This window comes from Pristis pectinata, chromosome 5 (genome assembly GCF_009764475.1).
Source record: "Pristis pectinata isolate sPriPec2 chromosome 5, sPriPec2.1.pri, whole genome shotgun sequence".
Lineage (NCBI taxonomy): Eukaryota > Metazoa > Chordata > Chondrichthyes > Rhinopristiformes > Pristidae > Pristis > Pristis pectinata.
This window is the reverse complement of record NC_067409.1, coordinates 8,546,177-8,567,484: the sequence shown is the minus strand read 5'-3', so window position 1 is coordinate 8,567,484 and position 21,308 is coordinate 8,546,177. Positions and strand designations below refer to the sequence as shown.

General features: G+C 42.0%; 1 protein-coding gene across 4 annotated transcripts in view; it reads right to left on the bottom strand.

The window, feature by feature from the left end:
* zbtb47b (zinc finger and BTB domain containing 47b) overlaps positions 1-21,308 on the bottom strand; it is a 214,100-nt gene that overhangs the window by 133,977 nt on the left and 58,815 nt on the right. The gene's annotated exons all lie outside the window — the stretch shown is intronic.

The window sequence follows — 21,308 nt, the reverse complement described above, 5'->3', positions numbered from 1 at the left end:
AGTGCAGTCACATTACCGGAGACCTAGTAAACAGCAAATGGAGCTGGTGGCCACCATTTTTGCATGACTCAATTAACCAGTTTGAGAGTGACGCCTCGGGTCAAACGCTGGCAAACAATGCAGCCCCGTCAGCAATTCAAACAAACAATATCGGATGTAACCTGACCATGTTGCTGAGTAAACCACAATCCTATCTCACACAGACTATTTTGAGCTTTGATTCACTATGCCGCACACTTTGTTCTGGATTGGAGACTGAAAGAAAGCAACTCTGTATTTATTGTTGTTTGTTTTGCTTTTAGAAAGGCAAAAAAAACTTGCCCTGACCACACAGAAAAACATACTATAAGGAAATGAAGATTACAAACTATATTACACACAGGGTTGACTGGGTACAAGCAGAGATGATGCTTCACCTGGTTGGGATATCTAGGTCACAGTCTCAAAATAAAGGGTCAGTTATTCATGACAGAGATGAAATTTCTTCACCCAGGAGTTAACTCCGAAGATTCACTCACCCAAGAAGTCTGAGGCGGCCTTGGAAATTTATCAAACCTTGACACAGTTATTGGGTATCGAGGTGTATAGGGTGAGTATAGGAAAGTCACGCTAAGGTAGAAAATTGCCCATGATCTTATTACATGGTGGAACAGACATCCAGTCTACTCTATCATCAGCAGTGATGAAACATGTTGGCAACACTGCTATTAAGTGGCAACTATTCACCAATACCCTGCTCACCAATACTCAGTTTGGGTTTTGCCAGAACCACAGTTCTGGATCTTGCAGCCTTAGTTCAGACATGGACCAACAAACTGACTTCTAGAGACAAGATGAGATTGGAGAAACAAAGGACTGCAGATGCTGGAATATCTCGATGAAAAGCACTATGAACTCAGCAGGCCAGGCAACATCCGTGGAGAAAAGCAGGCGGTCAATGTTTTGGGTCAGGACCCTTCTTCAGGACTGAAGTGCGTCTTTTGCGTTACTGAGAACGTGCTGCGGGCACTTTAATGCAGTAAAAGCGAGATCAATACGCATCAAGCATTTTCCCCCTTGTATTATACAAGAAGTGGTTATAGTTGTTGGAGATCAGCCATCTCAGCCCCAGGACATCACTGCAGATGTTCTTCAGGGCAGTGCCCTTGGCTCAATTATCTTCAGCTGCATCATCAAGGCCTTCCCTCAATCACAAGGTCAGAAATGGGAATGTTCAATTCCATTTGCCACTCCACACACCAAATGAAGTAGCCCACACCTGTATGCAGCAAGACTTAAATAATATTCAAGAATTAATGAGTGGCAAGTAATAGTTGGGCCGTTAAAGTGCCAGGCAATGGCCAATTCCAGTTCGAAAGTCTAACTGTCTATCCTTGACATTCAATGGCAATACTATCCATCAAGAACATCCTGGGAAGGGGTGGACAGTGGGGGTGGTCACCATCTAGCAGAAAACTTAACAAAACATGTGGCACAAATAAATACCATGGATACAAGATCAGGTATCTTCACGTGAGTGACTCACTCAACACCCCAAAACTTCCCACCGTCTACAAAGTGCGTCAGGAGTGTAATGGAATACTATGCATTTGCCTGCACAAGTACAGCTCCAGTAACATTCAAGAAGCTCACCACCATCCAATATAAAGCAGCCTGTTTATTTGACAAGCCATCCACCACCCTAAACCTTCACTCTTTCCACTACCAATGCACAGTGGCAGATATCCGTGTTCTTTGCTAAATGCACTACAGTTATTCACCTACACTACACTGAAGGCATCTCCCAAACCCATAACCTTCACCACCAAGGTCAAAGTCAGCAGCTTAGAGGAACACCACCACATTGATGTTCCCCTCCAAGCTGCACAGCATCCCAATTTGGAAATATATCACTATTCTGTTCATCATACCAGAGTCTAAATCCTGGAACCCTGTCTAATAGTTTGGTGGGAGTACCTTTACCAGAAGGACTACAGCAGTTCACCACCACTTTCCCAATTAGGGATGGGTGCCTGGACCCAGAAATAAACAAAAATACAAACAAACAGAGCCACTCAGTACCTTTAAGTTGGTGATGTGGTTGAGGTGACCAGTTAACATCAGATTTCTCACCCTGACATTTCAAACGCCAAGTGCAAATCACAGAGTGCAAGTAGCATACATCCCATCTGTAAACAGTAAAGATTGAGGGAGAACAACTTAACAGTAGGGGAACAAAAACAAAAGAACATTACAAATGCAGTGCAGTTTCCCTCCAGGTAATAAAAGAAAAATTTTGTTTTCACATAGCACATTCTCACATGGCACAAAGCATATGAGAACTGATTACTTCCCTTTGACTTACATTAGAGTCAGAGTACAGAAGCAGGCCCTTCCACCCAGTCAACGTCAAACACTAGGGCACACTAACCCAATTTTATTTTCCTCCGCAAACCCATCAAATCCCCCCAAATTCTACTACTCACCTACACACTAGGGGCAACTTACAGGGGCCAATTAACCTACCAACACACGTCTTTCAGTGGAAACTGGAGCACCCAGAGGAAACCCCTTCAGTCACAGGGAGAACATGCAAACTCCACACAGACAGCACCCCAGGTCAGGATTGGTCTTGGGTTGATGGAGCTCTGAGGCAGCGGCTCTAAAATGCAAGAAAACAGCAGGAGTAGGCCACCAGGTCCCTCAAGCCTGCCCCACCATTCAATATGGTGATGGCTGAAAGATGCTGGCCTCAACAACTCCTCTATGCCAGTTCCCCGTAATTCTACGAGCTCTGCTCTGTGCCACGGTCACAAGCACAAACAGGGCAGTTAATTAAATGGTAATAGAAGAAAAACTAGATAAATGATAAGATAACTTTGCCCTGGTGCTATTGGTTGGGGTAAGGATGTTGGCCAGGACTGATGAAAAATTCAAGTGTTTCATTTCCAGTAGTGACCACAAGATACTCATTAATGACCTGAACAGACAGACCGTCTGATAGGGGCTTCATTTATTTCTCAGTCCAAAGATGGACTGTATTCGGTGTCGATTGTTGATGTCAGAGAAGCTGGGACCAGTTGCTTTCCAATTAAGAGCCATGAATTAGGTTCTTGTGGAAGAGTGATTATGTTACTGGATCAACAATCCAGAAGCCTAAACTACTGACCTGGAGAGAGGAGGAGGTCAAATGCTGCCACAGCAGCTGGAGAAGTCAGCTCATTAGTTTGTTCATTCATTCATTAAATTTAGAAGTTTGAAAAGGCTCTCAGCAATAGAAACACCAATTTCAAATTACGTCATCGAGGAAAGGGAATCTGCCATCTTTATTCACACTGAGTTGTATGCAGCTCCAGACCCATAACGTGGTTGACTCTCAAGTATCACCTACACATAGAAGAGTAACAGCTGGAGTAGACCATTGCCCCTCGAGTCTGCTCCATTATTCAATAATTTAATTACTGATTTCCCAGCTCAATACTTCAATACCATAAGCCCACTCTTTCCCCGTACCCCTTGATGTCTTTTCTCTTAAATATATTCAGCAAATTGATCTCCACCCCCTTCTGTGATAGAAAATTTCCACAAGAAATTTTCCTCATTTCAGTCATGGAAGTCTAACCTGTGACTGTAACCCTTGGCTATAGAACCCTCTTCCATGGAAAACATTCCTGCATCCAGCAGTTGTAGCCCGATCACAGTTTTGTACATCTCAATGAGATCTCCTCTCATTCTTCTAAACTCCAGACCTAGTCAATCCTCTCTCTCCCCTTGAGCAACAGTCCCACCATCCCAGGAATCAGTGCTGCACTCCCTCAATAGCAGGTACACCTTTCCTCAGGCCGAAACTACACACAATCCCCCAGCTGTGATCTCACGAGGCCTTTTATAATTATAGTAAATGGCCCAGCAAACATTCAGTTTACACAGAATCAGGGTTGGGCAACAATACTAGGCTTGCAAGTGACACCACATCCTCTAAAAGGGTTAAGTAAAAGTAACCCAAAGTGGCTGACATTTGCCTCCTTGTCTAGATGGAAAGAGGTGATTAATAATTGTTTCCATTATTACAATGCCAAAAATTTAGTGTAGGATTTAGTCAAAGTTGCACTCTCTCTCAATTTCAGGACAGAAAATACTTAAATATTCAGGATGGGCAAAAACTGCTGATCTTGCCAATGCTGTCCAGATACCAAAAATGAATTAAATTAGGTAAATAAAAACTATCCTCAAAGCAAAGTGTTTTCCACAATACTATGGTCCCAGCATGTAAATGGCTAAGTTACAGTACAAAATGTAAAAATAAACTAGCATTTGTGACAGGTACAAGAGGAACTGTCAAGCTGATTAGAAAGCAGAGGAATGAAAAGCAAATTGGAATCTGAGGTACAGTACAACGGACTTAAAGCTATTCAACTAGTCCGAGAAACAATCGAAAAATACAAAAGTGACTGTGCCTACAAAGCTGTGGATGCCCATTAAACTACAAGGCTATGCAATCTCATCAGGGTCTGGGTAAGAAGTTTGAAAACTTAACGTAACAAATCAAAATGCTTCCGATTCTATTCACATCACTAAAAGTCAGAAGCAAAAAGTCCTTTGTTAATAAACTTGAAAATGCATAAGTAGATAACCCAAAGGTAGGCAGACACTATCACTCAGGAATAGCTCAAATGCAGTCAAATGACTTAAATAACATGTTAGTACCGAAATACAGTAACGTCAAGGGCACATGCAAATATTTGGTTACGCTCCTTATCACATTAGAAGTTCTTACTATTAGTGACAGACCAGTGATCACGGCTGTCTCATAGTAATTATACATAAAGTTCAAAATGTCCTCTGCAGACAGAACTCAAGTCTAAGAGAAGACAACAATTAAGCACTGAGCATTTTTCCACAGGACCAAAGTACACCTGCAGTGTACCGGATGCAAACTTTTACACATCATGACATATATATAGATGACCCTGTCACACACAGCATCAGATGCACAGATGAACAAAACAACCAAATGCTCATCGTTACACTTTCAGCTTATCCCATACATTTGGGATTTTAATCTTCAATTGCAAGAGAACTGACAAAATTTTCCCAGTCAGATCAATTCCAAAAACGCCATACAAAATCTAATACAGAGACTGGATTTAATAAAGGCAGCAAAAAGGTGCTCAAGGAGTTCGCAGATATGAATTAGTAAGTGTAGTGATGGGTTTTAGAATGATTACCGGAATGAAAAAAATAAGATCACACACATTGACAAATCAGGTCAAAATCAAGTGTTGTCTTTCAAAATTATTTTGGAAGATTTGCATTCTCCCTCACAAGGATCCCACCCAAGAAGTTTTAGTCACAAAGAAACATTAAAAAACAAAGTGCTCCCCGTCCCCAGAAAGCAAGCAGCAAACCTGTTCTGCGTTAAAAGGTGTGTGTGGGCGGCTGGAGGAAACACTGAAAAGATATTTTCTAGGTCAGTCTGCAAACGAAGACAAAAACAGTAACAACTCTTTTTTTCAAAAAATCTAAGGCAGCGGTTGTGGTTTGCAAAGTAAAGGTCATCTCCAACCACAGAGTGCATTCTGCAAAACCAGTATTTTTTTCAATCTACAATAATGTATATTAACATGGGTGTGGATTCATCTGGGTTTCAGCTTGAATTCTACATTCATCAACTCACGACATTTATCCCAAAAATATTTTGCACGATAGCAAACTAAGTTATTCTTTCAATCCACACAATAAATTATCAGTGAAGCTGTCCAATCCAATTTGCAATTTGAATTTCATTGTGCATATTCTTTGATAACGTTTTTATATTGTGACTCTTCCCCCGCCCCACACCCTCAAATTCAAAATAGAATTCAAAACTTGTGGATTTTGTAAATTTTGAGACTGTTTGGAAACCAAACTCTCCATTTCCCCACCTCACATAAAATACACAATATTATTTTTCTCAAGAGCAAGTAAGGATATATATCAATATTACATTCAGTTCAGAGCAGTGATCTCCTTGGGAATAAACTTAAAAACCCAACCAGTCAATCCAAAATACAAACAAAATGCTGGAAATACTCAGCAGGTTGGGCCACGTTTCCAGCATTTTCCGCTTTTATTTTAGATTTCCGGCATCTGCAGTTTTTTTAATTTTCACAGCCAATCCAAATCTGACCCAAGTCCAAGAACTGAGGTTATTTTTTTCCCTATAGCAGAACCATCACTCAAACAATCCCAAATATACTGTTATCCAGAACTCTGTCCCAAGCTCACAGCAGGTACCCACTTGACTCGGCACTGGGTGCCCGTGTACACCTCCAAATTTTAAAACTGCCTCCGTATAAGAATGTTTCTCTCTTTTCCCTCTCCTCGAAGTCAAACTCTTTACCTCAGAGAACTCAAACACAAGTCATGTTCCCTCAGATCTCTCTGCCTCTCTCGATGGCATCTCTCCTGGCACCTGGCTGCTCCAAAAGTGACCCATCACTTCAAGAGCGCTTCACCATGCCTGCTTGGTGGCACAATATGGTGCCAAATTGAGCCTGGCCAACTTAACTAGATCACTTATTTTCCCCACTCCCAATCCAAACCAGATACCGTTGGGCCACGGAAGGCTTGAATCGAGTAGCCAAGCTCTAGTTCAGAATATAAAAGGCAGATAGCATTCTTAAGTGATTTCAATCTTCTGCCCTTTACTATGCTGGCAAATACTTAGCCAAGAACAACATACCTCTACAAACTTGGTTTGCACATGATTTCAGACAGTTTCACTTTGAAGGCACTTTAAACTCACATTAGGAGGAGATTGGAGAGGATACAAGAACAGGCAGTGATTATTTGACTCGGATGAAACTAAAATAATTCATTGCTACTTACGATTCTAAATTTGGACCAACTTGCCACCAAGAGTCCTTCACTGAGTAAGTGAATTTATAAAACAAATTGCAATGACATTTGTACAATACGAAATGCAGCATGAAAATTTTCAAACATCAATGAAGTGCCAATGAATAGAACATTCTTCATGGCATTAGAGCAGAACTGTATGCAAATTAAATAAAAACTTGAATGGACAGTTACGACAGCCAATAACACAAGCCAAGTCCTCCATACTAAATTTCATAGATTAAAATGCATCACCTTGAAATCGGGTACCGTTAACCTGCAAGTGAGTGTGCTTTTCAAATATCATTTTCATTCCACTCTGCTTCCATACTAAATTATGAGCAGATTGAAGTATGCAGTAACTAAAAATAATGGAATGCTCCTTGAACTCAAACCATTATAACTGAGATATTTCAATTTCTCTCCAATTGACTGCAGATTATTTGGCAATGAATTGGTGAGAATGGTGTTGCAAATCCTCCTCTGCCAGCTGCAATGCTAATTAAGTATGCGAATCGAATGAACAGACACCATCCACAAATTAAAATTCTTACAAACAATCTGATATCAAACCTAAATTACACTGCACCACATGATTCAGCTTAACTGCCTATTAATCAAGGGCAGATGCCCATTATTATAACACCTGAAACCCTCAGCTTTGATTCACCATCCAGGAAGCATGCATAGGAATGAATATTTTACTATACATTCACCTAGAAATAACGTGAACTGCATAAGCCTCGGTATTGTTCTGCACCCGACACCCCTCCCATCCTACTAAACCTCCGCAGCTCCACAACACTCCCGAAAATATACCCTAGACCCTTGTTGTTCAGTTTTGGAGGTAAACAGCTTTGTGAGAAATTTCATTCATCTTGCAAGACTGAAAATGGTTTGAATGTTAATTTAATTCCTAATTGGAAATATTTTTCAGTAATGTCACACATGGCCTTATTATCCTAGTTAAAGTTCCTACCAAACCTCTGTAGATGTAAAAAGAGTCATTTATTTCCCATTTTGCCCCTTCCACATTGGCTTGCATTTTCTTAATAGCCTCAGATGCCCTAATGCAATAGGCTTTATTAATAAATCCAGGTGAACCAACTCTGAGAAAAATCACAACCACGCCCAATTCTGTTTGGTCAGATATGGACTTCAGATGGCCACACAGAACCCTGCTCGGTTTGGACAGATCACATTCTTGTCTAGGTCACTATGTTGGCACCAGAACCAGGAATCCGACAGAATCAACCCCACCCCAACTTGGAGACTTAAGGTCTGCACGAACTAAGTTTGAATATGGGACCTGAAAACATGCAAAGTCTTTCAGAAAATAACAACGAACATTAAAGCCCGAAATATATTTCTACTAAACCGCAATTTCATGCTGAACATGGTACACGGGCGGCACGGTAGCGTGGTGGTTAGCGCAATGCTATTACATCACCAGTGATCAGGGTTCAATTCCCCACTGTCTGTAAGGAGTTTGTACGTTCTCCTGTGTCTGTGTGGGTTTCCTCCGGGTGCTCTGGTTTCCTCCCACATTCCAAAGATGTGCAGGTAGGTTAATTGGGTCTAAAATGGGCGGCGCAGACTCGTTGGGTCAGAAGGGCCTGTTACCACGCTGTAAATAAAATTTTTTAAAAAAATTTAAGGCTGTTGTGGATTTTTAACTCAATCCCATACCAGATTGCACTCTTACATTTAAGAGGCCTTGCATGCACAACACTGGTCAGATTAGACTCAAAGACTCCCATTTATGAAGCATCTTTTTCACATGACAGCTCAGGATGCTTTTATATTTGATGAAATACTTTTGAAGTGTTGACATGTTTGTAAGAAGTACTGTAATCAAAGGGCACTCAGACTCCCACAAACAGCAATAACCAGATATCTATGCCTGGCAATGTAAGCTGAGGAATGCATCTTAGCCGGGACACCAGGAGAAATTTCCTGCTTAAGAAACAGTGGAATGGCACCTGTCACGACCATCAGCTGGGAGTCAGAGCCTCAGTTTATCACCTCATCTAAAAGACAGCAGAATGTTCACTCAATGTAACACTGGAGCGTTGAACAAGGCTCAAGTCTTTCAAATGAAACCTAACCCTGTAACCTCCAAAAGTGTTGCCATTGACAACGAGCTGACAACAGTTGATTCATCTATTTTATCCGAAAATGAAATTTTAAATTCTGCATCATTTTGTTTTGGGAAAATCCCAGTACAATACACATCATAATCCATCCCTTGTGCGAACCATCTTTTCCATCTTTGGTTAACCCAGCAATTACGATACTTTTCTATCTTCACCTGGTGGATTTTTAGTATTCAAGCTTCATTTTTATATCACTACAGTGGTTATTATTTGACTAGCACCTAGAGTTCCAGATTATTGGCTTTGCACACAAGATCAAATCCCACTAAGGCAGATGCCAAATTCAAATTTAAGAATTACAATAAATCTGGAATTTTAAAAAAGCTAGTGTCATTAAAGCTACCCAAGAAACTACTATAAAATTCTTAATAATTCATCAATCTCCTTCAGGGAAAGAAATCTGCTGTTCTGAACCAGTCTGGTCCATGTGCAACAAAAGCCCACCAATGTGGTCAACTCTCAAATGGCTTGCGTACAGGGCAGTTAGAGGTACATAGTAATTGCCTGCAATATCCACATCATGTGAACAAATACATTTTTAAAAATTCCTCTCATTCAGCTGCTTATTTTGCCTCTCATCCGGAAACCCGCATATCAATCCATTTAAAGCAGCCTTCCTCTCTAAATTTCTCAAACTTTAATACATGTGCTCATGCTCTAGATTTGTTAACCACCAAAGTCAATCCAGTTACATTTCCTCTGTACTGTCCATTCAAGTCACAGAGTCAGCATGGAATCAGGCCCTTCAGCCAACCATCAAGCACCCCTTCAGGCCAACACAATTTTGTTCACTCCCCCCACTTGCCTACACACCAGGGACAATTTACAATTAACCTACCAATAGGCACATTTTTGGGATGTGGGAGGAAACCAGAACACTCAGGAAATCCACTTGATTGTGGGAAGAACATGCAAATTCCATATACACAGCATTAGAACACGTTGTTTAAAGCCACACAGCTTTCAATCCTATCAAATCACTTAACTGAAACAATTTTACTATCTTTGAATTATCATTTCTTTATTCCAAGAAATATAAAATTGTATAATTACGAAGAGTTCTTTCAGAATCAGATTCATATGGGTTTGGTCTAGATTGTTTGGATTCCCATAAACTACAAACCCCAGCAACTATAGAACAGTACTGATGGTTATGCCAAAGTTGGGGTTCAATTTGCAGCAGCAGTTCTTTTCAACAGTGATCTTGCACTGGTCACATCAGAATCAGACAGCCATTTCACTTTCCCTTTTGAAATGCTACCCCTATTCATTGTACTACCACAGATGCCAGAGCACAAGGTTGGGAAGAACCAATATTTCCATTGGCAAAAATGTACCCAGGTTTCTTGGGAACTCATCAGCACAAAACCTTCACTACGATTTTTGTTTAAAAACCTTGCCAATATTATTAAAAGGGCAACTGGCCCAGAAAACAGACCACTAATGTCACGGAAAGGGATTTATAAAAACAGCAACAACGCAGGGACTGCGGTCACTTAAAGCTTTCCAAGTGGAAGTTGTTTAAGTTCCTATTTCTGAAAAGTTCATGAACACACTCAAGAAGATACAGAGAAACGTCTTCAGTTTTCTTTAAATTTGTTTTTTGGGTGTGTCTGCTGGTGCTCTGCCTTACAAGAATGAAAGTGGATGTCAACCAATAGCACTGGGCAGTCCGTTCAGAGGCTGTACCATTTAGCTGGTGTCATCAACAAGCTCTTTGAAAGTGAAGACAGAATTTCAACAGCATTACTGCTGGCTACCAGTCAATTGCCAGCACAGCAGAACCCATTCACGACAAAACTGAAGGAGCTCAAATCGCATTTTAAAACCAGGAGCTTTCCACAGGCTCCACAGCCACGATTACCCCATGTGGCAGGTCCCCAGGTGGAAAACTTGAAAACATTCAAAAATCAATTTACTGTATTGCTCTTCAATATCTACTTAAATGGCTCCAATGTTGGCAGCCAGGCAGCAGTTTATTTGGAGGGATTTCAGGCGGGGGGGGGAGGGAGCAGGTTTGAGGGAGAAAGCAAGACCACAGAGCAAATTAAGAAATGATAATTGTAAATTATAGCTGATCCACATCAAGGCAAGATTGGAATCACCTTCACTGCACCACAGCACCTTGCTGATTTATCTCACTGCATACTTGCATGGTAGCAAGGGGCAAAGCGGAAAGGGAAAGGAAATTATAGTCTGCTCCCTTACTCCGCTCTTAATTTGCCAAACATCAACTAGTGTTTGCATTTTCAGACTTTCGCCAAACCCACTGTGAAGTGTTAAACACTTAACCCAAAGTCCATCTGTACGTTAGGTCCTTAAAGGTTAATTCCTACTTAAGATAAACATTTTCTTAGCAAAGAGCAAACATTTTTTTTGAGGTGAATTGCATGAATGTTATACAGTGAGATAAATTTATAAAGAATTGAGCAAGCCACCTCACAGCACCATTACTAGCTAAGAATCAACCCACCACTTATGATTGTCCACTATACTTTCTTAACCAAATGGTTACAATTGCTTGAGGGAACAATTCAGAGGCATACAGAAGGAAAATAAAAAAAAATCTCCAAAATAAATTGCAGGGGAAGGAAAACAGTCTCAGCTGTAATTCTGCCACAAAACGGTCACCTCTGAATCACAGGCTGTGGTTTCAAGCCCAACTATAGATATATTCTAGACCCGCACACCATCATAACACTGAAGTGCAAGAACAGCAAGTTCTCCTTATAGTCCTGGGGAATGAGCATAGATGAGCAAGGGGAAGCTAAGTACAAGGAAGAATGAAATAGAAGAATATATTGAAGTGTGATGAAGGTTCATGTGGGCATAAACAATGGCATTAACTTACTGGGCCAAATAGAAATTACAGCAGAGAAACAAGCCATATGATTCAGTACTTCACTGGCTTGAAGTAACTTGGGACATCCAGACATCGTGAATGGAGCTGAATAAATGCAAAAAATTAGGACTGAGACCCGAAAGCTCTTCTTTACATGATTGGGAATCAATATATTTAGTAGGATTCGATGAAGTAGAGTTAGAGTTATACAGCAGGGAAACAGGCCCTTTGGCCCACCTGGCCCATGCTGACCAAGATGCCCCATCCGAGCTAGTCCTACTTGCCAGAATTTGGCCCATAACCTGCAAAATCTTTCCAATACATTACTTTTAAAAAGCATTTGGACAGGTATGAGGCAAAATACACAAAACCATGTAATAACCAATGAAAAGGTGCAACATCTTCTGGTCGAACCCAGATGGGTTAAATCACCAATCCATCAAATTAAATTTATTAATTTAATTTGCGGGTAGATAGGGTAGATAGTTAAATTTATCCATTAAGTCTAGTCAAAAGGAAAAGAAAAGCATACAAAAGGTACAGAGAACTAGGTAATGTTAGAGATCTGGAGGAGTACAAGGCTAAAAAGGAACTTAAAGAGATTAGGAGAGCCAGAAGGGGACGTGAGAAGGCCTTGACGGGCAGAATTAAGGAAAACCCCAAGACATTCTACAAGTATGTGAAGAGCAAGAGGATGAAATGCGAAAGGATAGGGCCTATCAAGTGCAGCAGTGGGAAAGTGTGTATGGATCCGGAAGAAATAGCGGAGGTACTTAATGAATACCTTACATCAGTATTCACCACGGAAAAAGATCTGGGGGATTGTAGTGAGGACTTGCAGCGGCCTGAAAAGCTTGAGCACGTAGATATTAGAAAAGAGGTGGTGCTGAAACTTGGAAAGCATCAAGTTAGATAAGTCGCCGGGACCGGATGAGATGTACCCCAGGTTGCTGTAGGAGGCGAGGGAGGAGATTGCAGAGCCTCTGACGATGATCTTTGCGTCGTCCATGGAGATGGGAGAGGTTCTGGAAGATTGGAGGGTTGTGGATGTTGTTCCCTTATTCAAGAAGGGGAGTAGGGATAGCCCAGGAAATTATAGACTGGTGAATCTTACCTCAGTGGTTGGTAAGCTGATGGAGAAGATCCTGAGAGGCAGGATTTATGAACATTTGGAGAGGTATAATATGATTAGGAATAGTCAGCATGGCTTTGTCAAGGGCAGGTCCTGCCTTACGAGCCTGATTGAATTTTTTGAGGATGTGACTAAGCACATCGATGAAGGGAGAGCAGTAGATGTAGTGTATATGGATTTCAGCAAGGCATTTGATAAGGTACCCCATGCGAGGCTTATGGAGAAAGTAAGGAGACATGGGATCCAAGGGGACATTGCAGTGTGGATCCAGAACTGGCTGGCCCAAGAAGGCAAAGAGTGGTAGTTGAAGGCTCGTATTCTGAGTGGAGGTCAGTGACCAGTGGCGTACCTCAGGGATCTATACTGGGACCCTTACTATTTGTGATTTTTATAAACGACCTGAATGAGGGAGTGGAGGGGTGGGTTAGTAAGTTTGCAGATGACACTAAGGTTGGGGGTGTTGTGGATAGTTTGGAGGGCTGTCAGAGGCTACAGAGGGACAGAGATAGGATGCAGAGTTGGGCTGAGAGGTGGCAGATGCAGTTCAACCCAGATAAGTGTGAAGTGGTTCATTTTGGTAGGTCAAATACGTTGGCAGAATATAGTATTAATGGTAGGACTCTTGGCAATGTGGAGGATCAGAGGGATCTTGGGGTCCGAGTCCATAGGACGCTCACAGCGGCTGCGCAGGTTGACTCTGTGGTTAAGAAGGCATATGGTGTATTGTCCTTCATCAATCGGGGAATTGAATTTAGGAGCCGTGAGGTATTGTTGCAGCTATATAGGTCCCTGGTCAGACTCCACTTGGAGTATTGTGCTCAGTTCTGGTCGCCTCACTACAGGAAAGATGTAGAAGCCATAGAGAGGGTGCAGAGGAGATTTACAAGGATGCTGCCTGGAATGCAGAGCATGCCTTATGAAAGCAGGTTGAGGGAACTCGGCCTTTTCTCCTTGGAGAGACGGAGGATGAGGGGGGACCTGATTGAGGTGTATATGATGAGCGGTATTGATAGGGTAGATAGTCAGAGGCTTTTCCCCAGGGCTGAATTGGTGGCCACAAGAGGACATAGGTTTAAGGTGCTGGGGAGTAGATATAGAGGAGACGTCAGGGGTAAGTTTTTTCACTCAAAGTGGTGAGTGTGTGGAATGGGCTGCCGGAAACGGTGGTGGAGGCTGATACCATAGGGTCTTTCAAGAGACTGTTAAATAGGTACATGGAGCTGAGTAAAATAAAGGGCTACGGTTAAGCCTAGTAATTTCTAGGGTAGGGACATGTTCGGCACAGCTTTGTGGGCCGAAGGGCCTGAATTGTGCTGTAATTGTTCTATGTTCACAATTACATGGATAAAACAGGGGCAAGGGGAAGAAATAGATAAACAATACCAAATGAAAATGGAAAGTTGCCATAAACCTGAAGGACTGACATTATAAACATCTTTAACATAGGCTGATGAATTCCATACTTTTCTTGGCTGTCAGTCAACCACAGAAATACATATTTAAGCATTCACAACTTCGCATGTGACACATGGTTGACTCTTTTACCACAACAGTATTAAAATCACCATGTGATTCTTATTATACACATATTCAATAACAATAACATGCCAACTCATGGAAAGATTACTTCTTGGGGTGAAAAAAAATGCCTTTTTTTTGAAAAAAAGACACAAGTTAGTGCGAGAATTTATGGGGCTTTTAGTGAATAAGTAAGTAGAGTTGAGTGATCTGTCAAGAGCTGATCTTTTCTCTCACAATTTAAAACCCGCACATTAAACCTTGTAAAGTACCACCTATCACCCATTCTACGAATGTTATTTAAAGGTTACCCCCACTGATTTACACAGAAACATAAGAAATAGGACACATGACCTCCTTGAGCCTGATCCACCAGTGAATAGGATCGTGGCTGATCTGATTTTAGTCTCTTCCCCATAACCCTCAATTCCTCAAAACAAGTCATCCTCAGCTTCTGAGCACCTGACCCATACATGCAAACAAGTGGCTGGGAGACCAGTGGCATGGATTCGCTGGCTGCTGCAAGGTTGCAGGCATCTCGTGCTGTGTGGAAACTCAGTTTGCAGCCAGATTTCCAACTTGTGAACTGTTCGGGCTACGAACAGTTCAGAGGAACGGAAACGTACGATAACCTGGGAAGGACCTATAGGCCAAAAATCTGTATACCTCAGCCTTGAATACATTCAAAGATCTCGTCTTCTCAGCTCTTTGAAGTAGCAAATTGCAAAGATCCACAATCCTCAAAAAATCCCAGCTCATTTTTATTTTAAATGGACAACTCTTACTCAGAAACTATGCCTACTAGTTGTAGACTTCCAGCGCCAATGAAAACATTCATTCCACATCTACCCCATCAAGCTCCCTCAGAACTTGTACATTTCAATAACATCACCTCTCCTCCTTCCAAATTCCAACATCCCTTCACCCAGGAAGGAAATTTTGTGAAGACACAAGAGAAGGCAGATGCTGGAATCTGGAGCAAGACACAAAAAGCTGGAGGAACTCAGCAGGTCAAGCAGCATCAATGAAGGGTAATGGACAGTCAACGAGTTCCATGCCTGCCATGACACCAAGCTCTTTGTCAGTCACCTCTGTGCCCATTTCTTTGGCAAGGATTCTCCACCCACCAATGATGACCCTTTCTCCCACCTCAAACCTCCCTCCTTTTCTTGGACACCCCATTCTGGCCTTTTGTCCCTCTGGACCTTCAGTTCAGATGAAGGGTCTCAACCCAAAATGTCAACTGTCCATATCCCTCCATTGATGCTGCCTAACTGGAGAGTTCCTCCAGCTTTTTGTGCGGTGTCAAAATCTAGTGGACTTTCTTTGAACCGAGAGTATATCCCCCACTTAAACAAGGAGACCAAAAACATACACAGCACTCCAACTGTGGTCACGCCAATAATCTGTACAGCTGTAACATCACTTTCCTGCTTCCAAACTCCACGCTGTTTGCAATGCAAACCAACACTCAATTTGACCGACTAATTGCCGTACCCACACGCCAACTGTTTCATTTATCAGGTCACCCAGACTCATCTGTACCGTGGTCTCTCCCCTTTTAAACAATATTTTCTATATTCTTCTCACTAAAGTGGATAAACTTTCCCCACATTTTTTTGCCTGCACGGTTACCCTATCTATATCCCTCTGCAGACTTTCTGCATCTTCCTCAACTTTATTCTCCACATATCTTTTTTATCATCAAAATATACACCCAATCCCTTCATCCAAATCTTTTGTATAGTTGCGGCCTTAGCACCGATCCCTGCAGCACCTCAATAGTTTCACATCATCAACCTCAACATGACCTATTTATCCAGACACCACTTTCTAATAATAGTCAGCCAATACCTCAACATCAAGTGCCATGAGCTTTGTGCAATAAGCTTTTGGGGCACCTTACAAAATGCCAGCCAAATATCTGCATGCATTGCATCTACGTTCCCCTTTATCCTGTGTCCTTGTTACATCCTTAACGGAGGATAAGCAATTTGTCAAATATGATTTCGCTTTCATAAAAGCATGCTGATTGTGGTACAATTTTCTAATTGTTCTGACACTGCTTCCTTCATAACATATTCTCACAAATTCACAATGACGTGTTCCACTAACTGGCTTAATATTCTGTTTTCTATCCCCCATCTTTCTGCATTGGGGGCTTTACATTTGTGGTTTTCTGACCTGCTGGCACCTTCCCAGAATCAAGGGAATTTTGGAAGATGCAACCAATACATCCACTATCTATTTAAGGGTCCATCAGGTGTCAGAAATATCAGTCTTTAGTCATTACTTTGCCTTGCATCTTTTCTCCAATAATGGTGACAATATTGTTTCCCCCCTCCCCTTTGACCCTAGATCTATTATAGCAGTTTGCCTTCTGCCATGAAGACAGATTCAAAATTTGATCAAGGTCTCTGCCATTTGTTTTGCTTTCTGTTATTGATTCCCCAATTTCATCTTCTAAAGGATGAATGTTTATGATACCGACTCTGTTCCTTTATAGAATTCCACATTTGTGGAAGTTCTTTAATTTTTTTTTAAAAAGAACAGCTTACTTTCATTATTCACCCAAAATATCAACTTTCTCTCTCTCCACAGATGCTATCTAACCTGATCAGCAGGTCTAGAATCCTGCTTTTAGTTCAGATTCCTGGCATCTGCAGTATTTTGCTTTTGGATTACTTTGTAAATGTCATCATACTTTTTGCTTCCACCAGCCCTAGACGCAGAAAGTTCCAGACCCTCACCACTTTTGAGGTGAAAGAAATATCAGTTTCCCACTGGATCTTCCATTATCCAATGACTGGAGTCACAACCTGCACAATAGATGGTAGTTGTGCTTTTTGCTGATGTTCCTCAGGGCAATATCCTCCCCCCAAGCATCTTCAGCTGCTTCCGTCTCAGGGTTAGAAATGGAGATGTTCACTGATGAATGCACAATGTTTAATTCCATTCACAACTCTTCATCGCACGAACCAATCCATGCCTGCAGGCAGCAATGCTCAAACAATGTTCACGCATGGAGTGATGTGGTAATTAACATTTACACCACCAAAGGGCAGGGTAATGACCATCTCCAGCCTAACCGGCTATCCTCGACAGGCAATACCATGACCAAGTCCCCCACCATAATACCCTGGAGGCTCTCCACCAACTCAAGTGGACAAGCAACAAATTCTGTGGCTGGGCAGAGAGCAACTCTCCACCCAATGCCCCAGAGCCCTTCCACCATGTACAAGGGACCTATCTGGAGTACAAGGAAATACTCCAACTTGCCCGGATGAATGCAGCTTGAACAACTTTCAAGAAGCTTGATGCAATCCAGAACAAAGCCTACTACTCGACTGGTAACCCATCCATTACCCTGAACATTTATTCCCTACACCAATGGCACACAGTAACGGCAGTAAGAACCCTCTACAAATTGCACTGCAATTACTTACTAAAGCTACTCTGACATCACGTCCCTAGCCTATAACCTCTACCACCAAGGACAATGACAGCAAGTGCACAGGAATACCACTACCTGCAGGCTCCCCTCCAAATCTCCATCCTGATTTGGAAACCCTAACTAGCTACCCAATGTCGCAGTGGAAGTAACTTCACCAGAGCTCTACAGTGGCTCAAGGCAGCAGCTCATCACCAATTTCAAGGGTAGTTAGGTATGGGCAATATCCATATCATCCTCTCAAGGGTTACGCATCCTTCTTTCCCATTCAACATCTAGGCTCAATTAAACCCCTCAGCACCAAAGGGAACCAATGTAGTCAACTTCTCATAACTACAATTCACCAGCCCGAGCAGTTCTAAAATGCTATATTGTCATTTGTTATGTGATGACCAGGACTGGGCATAGCACTGAAGCATTGGCCCAACTTGTTCTACGATGACTCAATGCTCTTACATGCTTTGCCACAGCTGAACAGACAAGAATCCCATGCACCATCTTAACCACATTAATTGCCTATCTGGCTCCCTTCATGGAATTTTGGACATTCATTTGAAGATTCCCACGTTCCTTTTTGCTTCCTAATATCCTACCATTTATCTTCTACTCCTCCATCTTGTTTGCCCTTCCCGAAACATCCTACCTCACACTTCTCTGGCCTGATTTTCATTTGCCACTTTTGTGCCCATCCCACCAGTCTACTGACATCTTCCTGCAGTTTACAATCTTACCTTGTGTAGTGCTAGTTTTTTTTTAAACAAACACAGAGAGTGGTGGGTGCCTGAAACATGCTGCCAGGGGTAGTGGTGGAAGCAGATATGATAGTGGCATTCAAGAGGCTTTCAGACAAGCACATGAATATGCAGGGAACGGAGGGATATGGATCATGTGCAGGCAAAAATTTGGCATCATGCTTGGCACAGACATCGTGGGCCAAAAGGCCTGTTCCTGTGCTGTGCTGTACCGTTCTATGTTCTATGTAATGCTTTTCCTCACTATTCTGTATTGTCAACTAACCTTAACTATAGCCCCTACTTTTACTTCCAAACCATCAGCATGTGGTTACAAAAAGCAAGGGACACAGTACTAAGTTGGAGTACTGTGTACAGTTTTGGAGTACTGAGTACAGTTTTGGTCACCCTATTATAGGAAAGACATTGTCAAGCTGGAGGGTGCAGAAGAAGTTGCTGCCTGGACTAGAATTATCGGGAGAGGTTGGCCACACTGGATCTTTACTCCTTGGTGTGAAGGAGAATGAGGGGTGATCTCATAGAAGAAGTTTATAAAACCATAAGGGGTATGCATAAAGTGGATGGTCATAGAATTTTCACGAGGGTTGGGGAGTCCAAAACTAGAGGGTAGAGATACAAGATAAAAGATGCAAGATCTCTTGAGATCTGAGAGGTAACTTCTTTACACAGAGGGTAGTGAGTATCTGGAACGATCTGTCAGAGGAAGTGGTCAAGGCAGGTACAAGTGCAACATTTAAGAGGTATTTAGATAAGTACATGGAGGGGGAGGGGCTTGGAGGATTATGGCTGAATGTGGGCAACTGGGACTAGCAGGGAGGATGCTGTAGTCAGCATGGACCAGTTGGGCCGAAGGGCCTGTTACCATGCTGTATTACTCTATGACTAAGTCCTGCAGAGCCCCATTGCACACAGTTCTCCAGTCAGTTTTGATCTTTCTCACACATCATCTCTCACAATTGTAATTGTTAAATAAATGGCTGCATCCCCTCCTCTTTTACACCCCTCTCCATCTGGTCTCAAAACCCTGCAACTAAAAAGTTGACCGGTTATTCCATCTCACCTTTAAGCCACATTTCAGTAATATCCAATGTATTCCACATGCACAGACACAGTAATGCACTGCCTCATAGCTGCATTAGCATCCAACATTTTGTTCACCATTTTGCAACTTCTGTTTATTTGCTGACATTCATAGCTCATCTTTCAGCAACAGTTTACAAGCTTCTGTGGTGAACTGTACGGCACTCATCATTTGTCCCAGCATTGGCTTAATCAGCAGATAATCTCAGTTCCTTTCAGGAAAGAGTACTTTACAGAAAAAGACATTACCTTAACTACTCAATCACAGAACAGCAGCAGCATAAAATCCAAAATAAAAAAAGATTAGGTCTGAAAGTAACTCCGCTTTTGAAAATCATTTCTCTCTCAAGAGGGAACTGCACCCGATAGTTGGAAACCTATGCTATTTTTCCTTCAACAAGGGGGCCTAAATTCCTAAAAAGTGCAACAGGCAAGCACTGTGTAAAAAAAAATCTGGAACTACGCCATAAGGAGTGGCCCAGTATATTTGCAAATAATGAGAGCAATAGTTGCTAGATGAGAATTTTCATGCAGCAACTCAAAAAAGTAATAACCAAGACTGAACACTGGCAAAATTACTGCTTTTTGCTCAGCAGCTTCGTCACCACTCAAATGGGCCTTTGCCATCAACGGGGAATGAAACAGTTCACAGCATGGCAGAAGGAGCCTCGCATTAAACAAACCAGCACATCTCGTTTCCACTGCTTCACAGGTAGCCAAAATGCTGGAATGCTTTTTCAGGAACTGCATTGGGAACCATTCAAGTGCACAGCACTGAAAGGTGGGCATTCGGCCCCTCCTGGTCTTCTGTTACATTATGGGCCTTGGGCGCCCTCATATCTACTGTGACGGCTCTGCACTGAGAGTCTAACCGCTCCCTTCAAGTATTCATGAACACCGTGATGGATTCCATCCTTATTGGTCATGAAGGAATGGTTTACTGATTCACCTGTCTGGTACCAAACCATAAAGGATCAGCCCGGAGGGCAGGTTGCACATTTTCCACCGAGCTTTGAAGACTGAAGGGTGATTAACTTCAGATCTTTGAAATGGTGAAAGGATTAGACAGACTAAAAAGCCGATTCCAACACCAGGGGAACCCAGAGGAGAGTGTAATCTTAAAATTCACAACAGGAGCAAAATCAAGAATCACATGCAGCAATAGAAATCTTAAACTCTGGTCTTGAATGCTTTAGTTGGCACACAGTTCCTTTAGGATAAAGTAATCAGAATAAACAAAAGACTACAAAAAGATATGCAAAGGTGGGTAAATCAGATTAAACCACAGATCATTGAGCCAAATGAATGGTGTGGTAGGTTTAAGAGATTCAAAAGCCTCCTCGTTTGTCCAACTTTCTTGCACATCACCCTTCTTTACTGTTGCAACTGTAAGTACAACTAGATGCCAGTCATGTCCTTCCAACAGCACAGCAACTGTGCCCAGTCCTAGTGGTTCAGAAAAGGATCATAAAATTAAAATGGAGAGTGACACACAGAGGCTGCACTCTGGATACAAGAA